The sequence below is a fragment of the Hyperolius riggenbachi genome, chromosome 3 (genome assembly GCF_040937935.1).
Source record: "Hyperolius riggenbachi isolate aHypRig1 chromosome 3, aHypRig1.pri, whole genome shotgun sequence".
In the NCBI taxonomy this organism is placed as follows: Eukaryota; Metazoa; Chordata; class Amphibia; order Anura; family Hyperoliidae; genus Hyperolius; species Hyperolius riggenbachi.
The window spans coordinates 258152902-258169747 of NC_090648.1; the positions used below are offsets into that span (position 1 = coordinate 258152902).

The 16846-nt window shown below is 39.7% G+C and overlaps 1 protein-coding gene across 12 annotated transcripts in view; it reads left to right on the top strand.

The window, feature by feature from the left end:
* Positions 1-16846, top strand: part of MAGI2 (membrane associated guanylate kinase, WW and PDZ domain containing 2) — a 1075940-nt gene that overhangs the window by 640320 nt on the left and 418774 nt on the right. The window contains exon 1 of one of the 12 annotated variants that reach the window (XM_068276205.1): positions 1892-2242. The exons of the other annotated variants lie outside the window; for them this stretch is intronic. The gene's annotated coding sequence lies outside the window, so the exon portion shown is untranslated. Of the gene's footprint in view, positions 1-1891; positions 2243-16846 lie in introns of those variants that run through there. 12 annotated transcript variants of the gene reach the window in all.

The following is a 16846-nucleotide window of genomic DNA, read 5'->3' on the forward strand; positions in this document are numbered from 1 at the left end:
CTCCAAGTTTGATGTCCCCAACTGTATCCTATTTATTTTATATGGTGCTAGACCATTGGTACGACCAAAATGCATGACTTTACATTTTTCAACATTGAATTTTATCTGCCATTCATGTGCCCATATAGCCATCCTATCCAGATCCTGTTGCAATATGTCACAGTTTTGTATCATCTGCAAAAATGGCAACATTGCTCACTACTGCATCTACTAGGTCATTAATAAATAAATTGAAGAGCACTGGACCCAGTACAGACCCATGTGGGACCCCACTGCTAACAGTCCCCCATTTTGAGTATGATCCATTGACCACAACTCTTTGTTTTCTGTCCATTAGCCAGTTCACTATCCATGCACACAGACTCTTCCCCAGTCCTTGCATCCTCAACGTTTGCACCAGACTTTTTTGGGGAACAGTGTCAAAAGCCTTTGCAAAGTCCAAGTACATCACATCTACAGCATTCCCAATATCCACATTAGCGTTCACTACCTCAGAAAAGCTGAGCATGTTAGTTAAACAAGACCTGTCTTTAGTAAACCCATGCTGATGCTGAGAAATTAGATTATTTTCTACTATGAAGACATGTATAGTATCTCTTAGTAACCCTTCAAATAGTTTGCATACAACTGATGTTAAGCTTACAGGTCTACAATTTCCTGGATCTGACTCTTTGCCCTTATTAAATAATGGGAAAACGTGGGCTTTACGCCAATCCAGTGTTAGGGTAGGGCATCAGTGGGGAAGTCTGTTAGGGTTCCGCATCGGTGGAGGGGATAGGATTTGGCATCTGAATGGGGCAGGGGGTGGTTTAGGGTTAGGCATCGAGAGGCAGGGCTTGTGTGAGAGTTAGGTTAGGCCATAGTAAAACATCGGTTAAGATTACTGATATTCTGCTACCAGAATTATGCAGTGATTCATAGTAGAACAATTTACCAATAGTCTACTTGCAGCTATCTCAGACACCCGAATTCCTGCAGCATCCATTTTAAATGTACACCCACATCTACCACCACCTGTAGGTTGCATTCTACTCCTTCTATGTACTAATTTATCTGTAAGGGTGGGCACTTTTTTTGAAAAACCATCAAGGGATTTGTGATTTATGGAAAGTGAAAGGGTTCAAAACCACTTGCTGTGGCTGTGAAACTCGCACTTCTTGCTCTTCTCCTTTTGTTTTTTTTTCCCTGACACATTCATCCCACTTCATTTCTTCAGAATAAATGTCCCATGGTCCAGACACTTAGTGACACTGAAGCAAAAAAATAAAAGAAAGATATAATGAATAGAACATTAGTAGCAAATAAGAGTCTCATATTTTTATTTTTTATTTATATAGTTTTTTTTATAGCATTGCATCATTCTTTAATATTTGCAGTTTACACACTACACTTTGCATTTTAAACTATGAAGCAGAGCTAATGAACCTTTGAACTTCTCTGCAATAAAATCTTATCTGAAGTTGTCTTTTACTGTTTCTTTGATGTATACGTGCTTCAGAAAATTGCACTGTAGCCAACCAAGTTTGGTAGGAGAGCTCAGAGAAGCTCTTTTGCATAGATAAATGATTTTTTTTAACTCTTTCTCTACTGGAAACAATATGAGAATCATATCTGTGCTACTAATGTTCTATTTCTTAGCTGTACTACACATACAAATCATTGTCTCATAAGTTTATTTTCACTTCAGATTCCCTTTAAGCTCCTGGTCTATTATCTTATTATAGATCCATCCCTTGATATAGTCCATAAGCATCCTTTTTGTAAAGTGTTCACTGAATTTTGGCTGAAAGATGCCACCCGCAGTGGCAGCATAAGCAAGTTGTTTTCTCCTGATTTATTTACTTAAACTGTTTTTGTTTTATGATGTTCTATGCAACCCAAACAGAATAACCTCCATCAGGGAACAATTACCTAGCGTTTGGAAGTCTGCCGAACTTTATTTATCCTAGACATTTCTACAACTCTTAAATCTTCTGAGAATCCTAAGTTATAGAGCAACAGTTTCGTGGCAAACGGTGAGGCTTGGGAGTATGCGCTGGGATACAGTTGCACTTCGGGCACAGAGGATTTTGCTCGCCACTATCCGGAATTATATTCTGTCAGATCAATCTGCAACAAACTAGGTGAGCTGCAGCAGCTGATCAGAACAGAAAGAGTGATTCTTTGCTTCACAGAGACCTGGCAATTGGAGCTAATCTAAGATGATGCACTGATGATAAAGGGATGTAATCTCTGATTTCAGGTAGGTGAAGAAACGTCTTTCCCTATTAATCAAAATATTTCAAAGATGTTACAGTGCTTAATAAAACATGTTCCGCTAAGCTGGAATTCATTTTATAAACGTCAGACACTCTTATTCCTCCTGACAAATTTCCCTCATTTATTAAGACTTCACCAAATTTAAGCACAAAGCTCAAAAATGTAGTCAACCCGTCACATACTCAACCAGAGAAGCTGAAATAATATATGACCATAATGCAACAATTGAAGGTTGCCTGTAGTGAAAAGGACATGGAGGCTGACATATTTATTTAATTTTAAACAATACCAGTTGCCTGGCAGTTCTGCAGATCCTCGGCCTCAAATACTTTAGCCATAGAGCCTGAACAATCATGCAGATCAGATGTTGAAGAAAATCTGACCGGATTAGCTGTGTGCTTGTTTCACGTGTTTGGTTCTGACACTAATGATGTTAGAATAATTAGCAGAACTGTCAGGAAAATAAATACAATAAATTTGACAGCTTCCATACACCTTTGCGCTTCAGGTTCCCTTTAAAGGGTACATAAAGCAACACTATGGTCCCCAGTTTAACTTTCCTGTCTGACTCTGGGCTGCACGTGCCTCGGTCGTACTCCTGATGGCCAGTACAAATGAATATGTACAAAAATACAGGATAGACAGTGCAAGTGCAGAATGCTTCTAGCAATGGGAGCATGATCAAGGCTCATGTGATCTGGGGCTGCACTTTCAGCACTTGGACCAGCACAATGGCTGAAGGAAAAAAAGCAGAAAGACAGCAAGGGACCAGGAAGACTACAGGGAGCTGGAAAAAGCCTGGATAAGTTAAACTGGGGAATTAAGTGTCGCTTTAGGTTGCCTTTAAAGAGACACTTTAACCAAGACTGTTTCAAGAAAAATTGCATACAAATCCACAGCGCTTGGTACTCAGATCGGCATCTGGAGTAACCCCACAGTGCTCAAAAGCATATTTCCACAGTGACCATCACCAGAAATAAATCGAGAAAGGTCACTTCTCCATCCAAGAATCATATAAACATTTATTAGAAGCTGAATCTACATCACATATACAATGACTTACTTCTAGGGTCCTTTTGACAGGGACTCTAAGTAGATAAAAGCATATAGTGTAACCCAGTACACATTTAAAATCCAAAAAACAATCTTATATAAGTTGCCCAGTCTCCAGTTCCTACAAGTTTCGGCCTTGCGCCGTCATCAGGGAACCAAGACTGTGACCGCACTCCTCTTCATATAATCAGATTAAACCCACCTCAGAAGCCAGGTGGGGCGCATAAGCTCAACAGCAACAAACTCCACTGCTTCAATCTTCCAAAGGTACAAATCCAGTATTGAATCCACAATCACATGTAAAAACAAATATAGCGTAATACAGCCTTCTTATTTAGCGTATTGGGCCTGCGCACTCAAGCGCACTCACATGAACCAGATTGATATCAGACCTATCGGCCTTGTAGCCCAGCGGTATCTCTTCCACGTGCGGTGCGGGGTCCCGCAAGTGCGTCTGATGTCACTGGGCAGTTTGAGATTCGCAGATCGGGAGACGCTTGCAGAACAGAGGTACAGGACGCCGGCACCGCACGTGGAAGAGATCCCGCTGGGCTACAAGGCCCGATAGGCCTGATATTGATCTGGTTCACGTGAGTGCGCAGGCCCAATACGCTAAATAAGAAGGCTGTATTATGCTATATTTGTTTTTACATTTGATTGTGGATTCAATACTGGATTTGTACCTTTGGAAGATTGAAGCAGTGGAGTTTGTTGCTGTTGAGCTTATGCGCCCCACCTGGATTCTGAGGTGGTTTTAATCTGATTATATGAAAAGGAGCGCTGTCACAATCTTGGTTAAAGTGTACATATGGAAATGTGGTAGTGAATACCCTCAACCAGCTGAAACTGTAATTTTGAACATAGAGGGCAGGCGCAGTTTGCATAAGACTGAGAGTTTAAAGAGACACTGAAGCGGAAAAAAAATTATGATATAATGAATTGGTTGTGTAGTACGGATAATTACTAGAAGATTAGTAGAAAAAAAAATATTATCATATTTTTATTTTCAGTTATATAGTGTGTTTTATAACATTGCATCATTGTTTAATATTTGCAGTTTATACACTACTCAGCATTCTGAATGTTTTTTGCAGAGCAGTCTTGTGAACTATTGACCTGTCCTCTGGCAGAGAAAAAGAAAATTCTTCACTGACCGTTGAGATAAACTTCAGAAGACAGACCTCTCTGTGACTTTGGTGGAGCTTAATGGCTTTTTTTGCATAGAGCTAACAACTGGAGTTTCTTAACTCTTCCTGTACTGGAAACAATTAGACTCATATCTCTACTCCCAATGTTCTATTTCTTAGCTGTACAACACATACAAATCATTATATCATAATTTTTTTTTTCGCTTCAGTGTCACTTTAAGGATTTGTACCACTCTGCTTGTAGATTGAATTAGGGGAACTCAAATCATGCTGTGATTCACCTCATCCCATTATACCCATGAAAACTTAAACCTACCATTCGTGTCGGGGGTCCTGATGAGATGCTAGGGTGTGTGCTGCAGAGCAATTAAATGTGAGAGCAATTATTTGTATTCCTTTTATAATAAAGCAGGTTTACAGTATTAGTTACCCTTAGCTGTCTTAAAGTGTCTTAGAGGGACAAGTGAGTGAGACAGACATTTTTAGAAAAAGGGTGTTTGCAGTGCGAGCCAGTATAGCTTTGGACAGTAAGGCTGGTTTCACACTGTAAACCAGCATTTTTGTCGCGGTACAATCATGCAATCACACCGCAACATCAAAAACAGCCTTCAGGGATTACTGAAGCGGAAAAAAAATTATGATATAATGAATTGGTTGTGTAGTACGGATAATTACTAGAAGATTAGTAGAAAAAAAAATATTATCATATTTTTATTTTCAGTTATATAGTGTGCCATTCGTGTCGGGGGTCCTGATGAGATGCTAGGGTGTGTGCTGCAGAGCAATTAAATGTGAGAGCAATTATTTGTATTCCTTTTATAATAAAGCAGGTTTACAGTATTAGTTACCCTTAGCTGTCTTAAAGTGTCTTAGAGGGACAAGTGAGTGAGACAGACATTTCTAGAAAAAGGGTGTTTGCAGTGCGAGCCAGTATAGCTTTGGACAGTAAGGCTGGTTTCACACTGTAAACCAGCATTTTTGTCGCGGTACAATCATGCAATCACACCGCAACATCAAAAACAGCCTTCAGGGATTAGGTGACAATGTGCGGTAATCTCACTTCAGGCTGCAAGCCAAGCAAGACATGAGCCTCTCTAGCGCTCACTTAGTGTGGCGGAAATTGGAAGTGCATGGAAGTCTTTTACCAAAACAATAGACTTACTTGACTTCCAGTTGCAGGTCTGCTATGCCCCATAGGTTTTCATTGCTTTAGCATTAACCTGCAGTAAAAAAAAAAAGGGAATTGCATCTCAATGAAAACATTTCACTGTGAAAAGGGATCTGATGCTACAACACTAGTCAGGATTGATGCACATACAAGATTGTATGTTCTATGATCCAGGCAGCACCAGTAGATGGTGAGAGGCCTTTTTTTGTAGCTGGTGGAACTGACTGAATAGTTTGGCAACTTGGGGCTGGAGATTTGAGTGGACCAAACTTTATGGATTAATGTAATTTTGGTTGCAGTTTGAGCCCATTTGCTCTGAATAGCTGTCTGATGTTTGGACAGCAGACCTATAAGGGCGAGCAGCCCAAGTTTGGTATTCTGAAGGTAGGACATGTGGTGTCAGAACTGAGACTGCATGGGATTTCACCACACTGTGTAGGCACTGGAAGAATAAGGCTATTTGGGGTGGAAAGAAAGACTTTCATCTACAGGGCTGCCCTATGATATTCGTGTCATACTTATTCAGGAGAATGTCTGCTGAACGAAGACAGAATGGGGATCTGGAGGAAAAGAAGGGATGCCACCTCTCCAAAGCCCTAACTTTATATGAGTTTCACATTATATGCACATAAACTGATTAATGTGGCTGGTGTGCCACTACAATGCTCTTCTAATCTTGAATAGACTACAAAATATAATAGGAGTGTTGATAACAGATTCTATGTGAATTTATAGTGAATTCAATGGAGGTGTTCGTGTGTATTTGAGGGACTGCAATGGTTAGCTTTAGGTAGGGGAGGAGTATGTGATAGTAGAATATCGGTAAAGTTGCAGATGATCGACTAATGGTCAAAGGACATTGCAGAATATCAGTTAAGTCACAGATAGTCTACTGTCCGATAAATCCACGCCTACTCATGACTATTTTTCAATGTATGCCCATACACACATTAGATTAAACTGGGCCAAGGCCACCTGAACATTTTGTGATTTTACAGCAGCCCAAACATAAAAATATTGACATAGCAGATCATCTCACCCAAGCAAAGACCAAAATTATTATGCCGTACATTGCCCGTCCTCCACAGTCAAAGAGCGTGTCGCTAGCCTGCAGGCTAGCGATGTACTTGTACCACCTTTACCACAAACTCACATGAGGTATCCCAATCCCTGTCAGGCGGCAGTAGTTAGAGGTGTGTACGAGGCTTTTCTCTGTAGAGAAAACCCTTAGGTGAACAGGTAAAATGGGTTCATTGTTGCAATTACCAGGTTACTTCACAAACTTCTGCTCAGTCGGAGTTTATACAATTAATTACAGTTCAGAAGCTAAGTTACATGGTAGAAGATGCAGTGCTACAATCTTGGTAATGGATAGGATGAAGGCGCCAATGATTTTACAACACTAAAATAGAGTACACATTGAGCGCCTCCATCCTGCCCATTACCAGTCAGACCTCCTTTGGAGGTAATAGCTTTGCAGTTCTTCTGGAAAGTCTGTCATACTACAGGAGAGCGACCATCCAATATCCAGCAGGACCTGGAGTACCGAGCAGGGACGGTTAATTCCCTGCAGGCCTATACAGTGAAAATATATCTATATAATTTTATCCTCCCTATACCTGAAGATACTGCACTATTGGGCTCCTGGTCTCTCCCTACTTCTCACCTAGGTATTCTTGGCCCCTACAAGAATCACCAAAGAAAAAACCCTGATAGTGCTACAATAATGCACTGCTTGTGTAGTTCAATTCCAATACTAAACCTATTGTAGGTGCAATTATTTTACTGACTTCTGGGGTAATGCTCTATTTAACACCATAATTCTTTGATGGCTAAATATTTATTTTATTATAGAGAAACATGTTAACCCCATTCCTTTCTGAATCAAAACATTTATATAGTAGTCTTGCAAAGTGTAGCATGTATTACACAGGGTCATGATTCTGCTAAGCTATTGCTGTTATTTCTAATGTTTCAGTTGTATACTCGGTAGCACTTGAAGATAACTTGCAGCATTATAACCTCACTGTTAGGCTGGGTTAAAACCTAAAAGATGTACAGTTCCGTTCCAGTCCGGTCATGTCAGTTTTTGACATTGTGTATCAGGTTTGTATGAGTTTTCTATGGCTTGATTCACACACACCTATACATTTGCATTCCAGTCCTGTTCTATCAGTTTTGCTTCAGTTTTCTATTGGTGTGGTCCAGTGTTGCCAACTCATCCCTTTAAATACGGACGCTTATGAATTATACATGTCTTGTGGCTAGTTAGATGTAGTTTAGGCACTGATTATCTGTGAGAAGCCCCAGAACCTGTATAACTTATATGTGTCAGTATTTAAAGGGATAAGTTGGCAACCCTGGTGTGGTCACACATAAAAGGTGTTCAGTTCCAATTCTGACAGGTGAAACTGATAGAAAATTGATGCAAAACTGACAGGATGGGGCTGGAACGGAAATGTACAGATTTATGTGTGAAGCAGGCCTAGAAGTAACTTAACTTTTGGCTTGTTATGCAAATTCCTTGGATTTCAAGCTGCTAAATAAATAAAAAATAAAAAAAATAAAAAAAAGCTGGCAGCTAATTAATTAGCCAGTAATCAGTGGATTTGATTGGCACAGTTTAACCTCCTTAGCGGTAACCCCGTGCTGGACACGGGGTAAGCCGCCGGACGGTGCCGCTCAGGCCCTGCTGGGCCGATTTTCATAATTTTTTTTTTGCTGGACGCAGCTAGCACTTTGCTAGCTGCGCCAGCACTCTGATCGCTGCCGGCCCCCGCCAGATCGCCGCTATCTGTTGCGGCGCGCCCCCCCCAGACACCGTGCGCTGCCTGGCCAATCAGTGCCAGGCAGCGCCGAGGGGTGGTTCGGGACTCCCAATGACGTCCCGACGTCGGTGACGTCATCCCGCCCCGTCGCCATTTCCTGATCGAAGCGGGCGGGGGGATGCCGCTGAGCAGCGGCTATCATGTAGCGAGCCCTGGCCTCGCTACATGATTTAAAAAAAAAAAAACTGCTGCGCTGCCCCCTGGCGGAATTTTTCATACCGCCAGGGGGGTTAAATCCACGGTAATGGTTTTGCCAAGTTCAATTATAAGTTCATACCTACTACTGAATCATTAGTAAGGACTAAGGAGTGTCAATAATATAATTATAAGTTTATGCAATTTTTTTCAGCTTGAATTTTGAAGCTGCGTACATTTTCATACAATTTGCATCAACTTTGAATGAGAAATAACTATTCCTAGTACAGGCTATGACACATGACTTTGTAGCAGAGGCCTATGCGTATCTACAATAGGTCTGCATGATAAGTTGTTGCTGGTGAGTACTGGGTTATAGTAACTGCCTGAAATAATCGCATAGTAGCATGCGACTATGTCTTTCTTGTCCCATAACTGTCAGGTCTATGGTGCCCATACATGGTACAATTTTTTTTAATCCAATCTTACGATTTCTATGTAGTATAAAGGTAGATTAAGTGAATATACTGAAAGGATAATTTAGGCAGTTCCCTTATATTACAAAGAAATGTTAAGATTGGATGAAAGAAATTGTACCATGTATAAGCACTATTAGTTTGAATATTTTCATCATCAGTCATTATCATCCATTTTTTCTTTTTGTTACTAAACTTTTATTTTAAGCTGCACTGTTTTTGTTTTGTGTTTTTTTTTCTTCAATTAGAGAGCTGTGAAATTAGTAGAACTGATAAAATTTGTTAGAAGGATGCATGTATTTAATGTTATTAAAATAAAGAGAAAAAATCTTAACCCCTACACCACCGCCGCATTGTGTATTTACGCCCCCCTGCACACTGCTTCACAACCAGGGGAGTAAATACACGTACCCACGTTGTTTACCTCGCCGCTCACAATTGCCGCACTGCCGCCACTCATTTCCGCTGCAGTTCCACCGCTAACTTGATCAGGGACTGGGAACACCTTATTCCCGTCCTGATTGCTGTCTCCGCAATGAATGAAAAGCCGGAATCTTGCTGACGCAGTCATTTCATTCAGTAAACAGATACACTAACTACTTCCGAGTACTGTTTACCGTACTCTGAAGTTAAGTGTAGTGCCATCTTGTGGCCAAAAAATAAAATGCACTCAAACATAGACACACATACACCCACATACACTTTATATGTAGTTATACATACATTTTATTACATTTTAACTCATTATATTCCTACCCTATATATTACCCAAATAAAACACTTATAAAAACAATTAAAAAGACAATTTAAAAATAATAATGATAAAAAAAAATTGTTAACTTAACCACTTAAGCCCGAAGGGTTGAAATTTTTTTACATCCGAACAACTTTCACCCCCCATTCATTTGCCAATAACTTTATCACTACTCATCACAATTAATTGATCTATATCTTGTTTTTTCCGCCACCAATTAGGCTTTCTGTGGGTGGTATATTTTGCTAAGAGCCACTTTACTGTAAATACATTTTAACAGGAAGAATAAGAAAAAAACTGAAAAAATTCATTATTTCTCAGTTTTCAGCCATTATAGTTTTAAAATAATACATGCCTCCGTAATTAAAACTCACGTATTGTATTTGCCCATATGCCCCGGGTATTTCACCGTTAAAATTATGTCCCTATCACAATGTATGGCGACAATATTTTATTTGGAAATAAAGGTGCATTTTTTCCGTTTTGCGTCCATCACTGTTTAGATGCCCATAATTTATTAAATCATATTGATATACTCCTTTGACATGCTTATTTAAAAAGTTCAGACCCTTAGGTAACTATTTATGTTTTTTTTTTTTTTATCATTGTAATTTTTTTTTTTTTTTCAATCTAAACTTGTATGTGGGTATTTTTTGGTGTGGGAGGTAAACAGGGTTTTTTTTAATATATGTATATGTTTAGTTTGAAAACTTTTTTTTTTAAGATGTAATTTGCTATTTGGCCACAAGATGGCCAGAATCAAAAAGTCCTGGGAGCGATCGATCTCGCTCCCAGGCAGAAGAAAGGAGGCCAGAGCTCAGAAAAGCCGCAGCGTCTGAAGAGACGCTGTCGGCTTTTCTCCGGGGGGGTCCGATCAGCGAAAGGGATTTATAATCCCTTTCACTGATCGGTGGGCTAGCGGCCAGCAGCGGGGGCGCGCACGGGGGGGCCCGGGGGAGCGCGCGCGACCTGCGGGAGTGCGCGCAGCCCAACTGGACGAGAAATCTCGTCCAGTTGGGCTTAAGTGGTTAAAGACTTTTTAATATGTTAATGTCAGGAAGGAATATTACTGTTAAATTTGCAAATAAAGTATTTTAATTAGATATATATAATTAGAAATCTCTAAACTGAAAAAATGCACCTTTATTTCCAGATAAAATATTGGCGCCATACATTGACCTAGGGAAATATTTTAAATGTTGCAATAACCGGGACAAATGGGCAAATAAAATGTGTGTGTTTAAATTACAGCAGCATGTTTTGTTTTAAAACTATAATGGCTGAAAACTGAGAAATAATGAATTTGTTTTCATTTTTTTCTTATTATTCCCTTTAAAATGTATGTAACATAAAATAATTCTTAGCAAAAAGTACCACCCAAAGAAAGCCTTATTATTCTATGTGATTAATAACAATAATGTTATTAGCGAATTAATGGAAGGAGCGTGATATGAAAATTGCTCTAGTTTTTAAGGGTAAAAAACTGTGGCTGGGAAGTGGTTAAGGCTGATTTCTTCATGCAACCCGAAAAAAATTGCAGACGAGACACAAATTTAGAAATATCGTAACAATATGAGTCATAACATTTCATTAAGTTTATCAAATGGAAAATTGCTGTGTACTATGTTTTTCCAACCATGATAAAAAAAAAATGGCCTGACAAGCTGTTTGCTGATATACTGTATAACTGCAAACTTGTGTGTAAGGTTGGCATGTTATTTTCTAATCCCTAGTTGGTGAAACAACCTGTGAAAGACTGCAAAGGCATTTTGTACAGTATAATTATTATAGCAAGAAGTGCTTTCCCATATGTCTATGTTGCAGACATTTTGCAGTACATTTTCCAAGAATAAGAAGGCTAAAATTCCCCAAATATTATAACAAATGTTATTATCTATAGGCTAGCCATGGACACCTGAATTGTACCACACAGTCTAAAGATGTGTTCTATAATATACTCCAGCAACCCATAACAGATGACAGATATTGTTGTTGTACATTGTTATACTAAAACTTTAAGCGAGAAAATATCTAAAGCCCATTGTTGGCTTTCTGAAAAGAAAACAAAACACCTGCCTGCACAGCCATGCAAAATGGTTGTAAGGCAGGGGATCTGACAGCAACTTTGTATGGCTAAATGAAATGTGGCCATTGTTTTTCTTCCCAATGCTCCTCTCTGGAGAAGTTCTAAACTTTTATCATGAGTACTGATTTTGCCTTTCCAACCCCTGCCCGTTTCATTAGCTACTAACTACTACCAAAGTAAACCCCACCTTTAAAATGAAAATAAAAATCAGAATTCTTGATCTGGACAACTGCTCCATGTTTTGCATAGTTTTCCTTGCACTGGTTTTGATAAATCTGCTCCATTGTTAACCAATGTCTTAGCTGCTGCTACCTAGGTATTATCAGCTAGGAAATTTACCTTCCTCAAGGAGCTAACTTCATCTCTAAAAATATAACTTAAAACCTTCCATAAAACTTTTTACAAATACAAATCTGAAAATGAGGTTGCAAAAATTTACACATGCCAACCTACAAGTAACATTGTAAAGGCTCGTACACACGCCTGATTGCAGCCAATGACGGGTCCGTCGGCACCTCCCGCTGGGCGGGTTTTCAGCAGACAGTACAGCGTGTGTACAGTCTGTCGAAGGACTGATAAGGCTGTTTCTTCTTCTGTTGTCTTCTGTTGTCTTCTGAAAACCCACCCAGCAGGAGGTGCCGACGGACCCCTCATTGGCTGCAGTCAGACGTGTGTACGAGCCTGAAGTTTGAGAGACCCTCCACCCTCCACTATTCTTTCATGATCTTTCTGCTGTCAGTTTTGGAAATTATTCCTTGTTTATACAGTGCAACAATAGAAATTCACCACAGAAGCTCTGTCAAACCTTGGTGAATCAGAAGCCTGGATATTATCCTATTATTGCTGTGAAGAGTAAATGTTGGTGAATGTGGGCTTTTTCCCTCACTTTCTGACAGTACCAGTCAGATTCACAGAGCTTTACCTGAGAGACATTGATCAGCTAGCAAGGCATGAATGAAGTATAATTGCTTGAGACATGCCATCTGTTGAAGCTGTGGGTAGATTTCATAGTGTTTGGGCTACAAATGTAGTTTCTAAACTTCTTACTGAGAAATCACAAAATGGCCCTGAGCTAATTTTCCACAGCAAATTTCCCAAGATACTAGCTATCAGTGAGTGACAGAAAGTCCAACTGCAAGATAACTCTCTCATAATTAATATAAATATAATTAACATAACAGATTTGGGCAGGTATTTCCCTAAAGGCTTCAGAACATGATAGTTAAAGTAAATATATTTAAAGTTCATTGTTTTACTGTGTGTGTTCTTGTCTTGCATGTTCTTTTCCTTATTTCTTGTTCCTCACACTATGTAGAACATGTGTATGAAAGATTGTTTCAGAATTTATTGAACTTTATCAGGGCTTGCTGTTGTGCAACCTCTTATCTATTGCCCCTACTATGGTCCTACAGAGACACACAATTGCACATATTTCAAAAATAACTTTTTTTTGTTGTCAGTTTACTTCACTAGAAATACATAAATAGTCTGCATTTTGAAAAGGTACTAGATAGTATTTTTTTAAAGCACCTATTGCAGGACAGATACAATGCAATCTTCTAATGCTGCTCTGCTTAACCTGGAGAACTAAGCACTGTGTTTATGTAACTGGAGACCCCCCCCCCCCTTCCCCTGCCTCATTTGAAATCCCATAGCCCATGTCCCTATTTGTTAGAAGTAAGTGACCCTTAGGCCTGGAACCCACTGCAAACCGCAAACGCTAAACGCAACCGCTAGCGTTTTGCCTGAGCGGTTTGCAAGCTGATTCATGCGAGTTTTCGGTCGCGTTTTGCAACAGTGTATTTTTTTCCTCAGCGGTTGTGTAGCGTTTTGCGTTTCGCGTTTTTATCCTGATTGGTCCTGTGAATAATTTTTAATTTTGTTACAGTGTGCTGAACCGCAAAACGCTAGCAGAACCGCTCAGTTTAGGTTTTGCTGAGCGTTTCTGCTAGCGTTTCAATACTTTGCATTGAAGCGCTAACGCTCCCAAAATGCTGCATGTCCTGCGTTTGCGTTTCTGAGAAACGCAAACGCTCCTGTGGAAGTTGCCCCATCCATTAACATTAGCCCAGCGTTTTGGCAAACTGCTAGCGTATCGCAGTGCTGCCAAAACGCTGCCAAAAGCGCTCCTGTGGGTTCCAGCCCTTACATTGCTTTTAACCACTGTGGGGCCACCCATAGTTAAATCTACAACATATTTGTTGATGTTTTTATTGTGACACAGCTTAGATGTAACTACACTGCTGGCTCCTGCCATGATCAATCACATAAACCCCTGCTAAGCTCAGCTGTCTCACAGCTCCATTCTTGCACAAGTCATTGCCTCAGGTCCTGTGATCACTGGGAGTCAACCAGAGTCATTTTTTTAAGGCTGTGCTCCTTCATTTGGCAGAACCACACAGTCCTAGAGAGGTTAATCGTTTACATTTTGCAAATATCTATTACTTGGCTTGTAGCACTTTTCACCCTTTAAGACTCCAGCTTTTATGATTATTTTTTTATTGTATGGATCCATGAGATTTAAATATAACTAGGTAGGGGTTTATTGTCACCAACCTGCCATACATTGTTTCCTGTGCGTCATCCTAAAATTACATATACTACACTATCTGACATACAGGTACAGTATATCTTTTGTTTCTTAAACTTTGAAGTCCCTCTAGAACTTAAAACGTTTTATAAAGCACTTTCTAAATAAAGTTAAGCCCTGTAGGTTCATTAAAAACTTGACCTTCTGGCTATATTTGTTGTTGCTTCTCTGTACATATCCCCAGTATATCCACATGATTTATGTTAAAATGGCCCTGCAGTGAGAAGAATATTGTGGCTTGTAGTGTTTCATTTTAACTCCCTCCCGACCGCCTAATGCTAATTGGCGGTGGGAGGGTGGCAGCTACAGGACCGCCTAACGCCGATTGGCATCAGGTCCTGTAGGCGGAGATTAGCGGAGAATGCGCATCCCCACTGAGTTACGGAGCTCCGCTCAGTAAACCGCCTGCCAGCCACAATCGGAGTTGGCAGGCTTTTAGGGTAAAAAAAACCACAGTTATTTTATTTTGTACATCGCTGAGATCTAGCACAGCACTGTACCGGGGACAGCCCTGTCACTTGGCTGTTTCCCGGAGTGGCGAGGTGATCTTAGTGCTAGATTTCAGAGGGAGGGAAGAAATTTAACTATTTAAAGAGAACCAGAGACGAAGCACCCTTATGTATTCTATTACATTTATCAGTGGGAACATGACAGAAAACACCTACCCTGCTTTTAGTTTCATTCTTATCTGCTTAATTAGTTTATTATCAGCTGTGATAAGAATCCCCGACTGGCTCAGTCTAGGTTTGACCTGGAATCATTATAGCTGGGTCACTCTTCTGTGGAGTCTTTTCAAGATTAACCCTGCCACCTCCTGGCTCAGATTATCTGCTTTGCATACTCTCCTCCTGCTGAGAGAGAATCTCTGAAAAAGACAAGTGTGGCTGCAATATAATCTGTGTGCACTCTGCATAGATAATGATGATGACTGCAGTTTCAATCCTATAAGAGCCACTTCCTACAGGCAACTGCACATCATACCAAAATGAAAGCACACAGATTAAAGGCTGCAGCAGTGTTGCCAACTCATCCCTTTAATTACTGACACATATGAATTATACAGGTTCTGTGGCTAGGTAGATGCAGTTAAGGCACTGATTATGTGCAAATAGCCCCAGAACCTGTATAACTTAGATGTGTCAGTAATTAAAGGGATGAGTTGGCAACACTGGGCTGCAGCAGCCTTTCTCATATAGCCTAGACAGCACATCCAGAACAACTCATAACCCGGAAGCAGAAGGGATATGAGCCGGCGCACACCAGAGCTGCGAAATTATCAGGTAGAGCATTTATTCTTTACAAGCTGTCGACTGATATGTTTATTTTGTGTGAAACATTCATCTCTGGTTCCCTTTAAGCCCACATGGTTGTTTATTTATTGCATCTGAGCAACTTTCACCTCCCATTCATTTGCCAATAACTTTATTACTACTCATCACAATGAATTGATCTATATCTTGTTTTTTTCCGCCACCAATTAAGCTTTCTTTGGGTGATACATTTTGCTAAGAATTAATTTATTCTAAATCCATTTTAACAGGAGGATTAAGAAAGAAATGGAAAAAAATCATTATTTCTCAGTTTTTGTCCATTATAGTTTGAAATTAATACATGCAACCATAATTAAAACCCATGTATTTTATTTGCCCATTTGTCCCACTTATTACACCATTTAAATTATGTCCCTATCACAATGTATGGCACTGATATTTTATTTGGAAATAATGGTGCATTTTTTCAATTTGCGTTCATCACTATTTACAAACCCATAATTTAAAAAAAATTATATTATACTCTTTTGACATGCATATTTAAAAAGTTCAGACCCTTAGGTAACTATTTATGTTGTTGTTTTTTGTTATTGTATTTTTTTTTTATTTTATTTGTTTATTAAAAGTGTTATTTGGGTAATGTGTGGTGTGGGAGGTAAACAGCTAATTTTAAATGTAAAATAATGTATTTGTTTAATACAAATAGATGTGGCTGTAGTTTTACTATTCGGCCACAAGATCAAGTCCTGGAAGCGTGATCGTACAATTCCAGGAAGTATTAGGACGACGGGAAACTTTTTGTAACACAGAAAAACCACAGCCTCTGATAAGAGGCTGTCGGCTTTTCTGTGGGGGGCTTCAATCAATGAATGGGATCTATAATCCCATTCATTGATCGCTGGGCTAACGGGTGGCGGTAGGAGCGCGCACGTGGCCCGTGGGAGTGCGTGCAGCACATCTGGATGAGAATGTTCATCCAGATTGGCTTAAGTGGTTAAAAAAATAGCTATTTTTCTTTAAAAAAATACTTTTTAAAGAAAAAAAGACATTTCAACAGCAATCTGATGCCACCAACAGG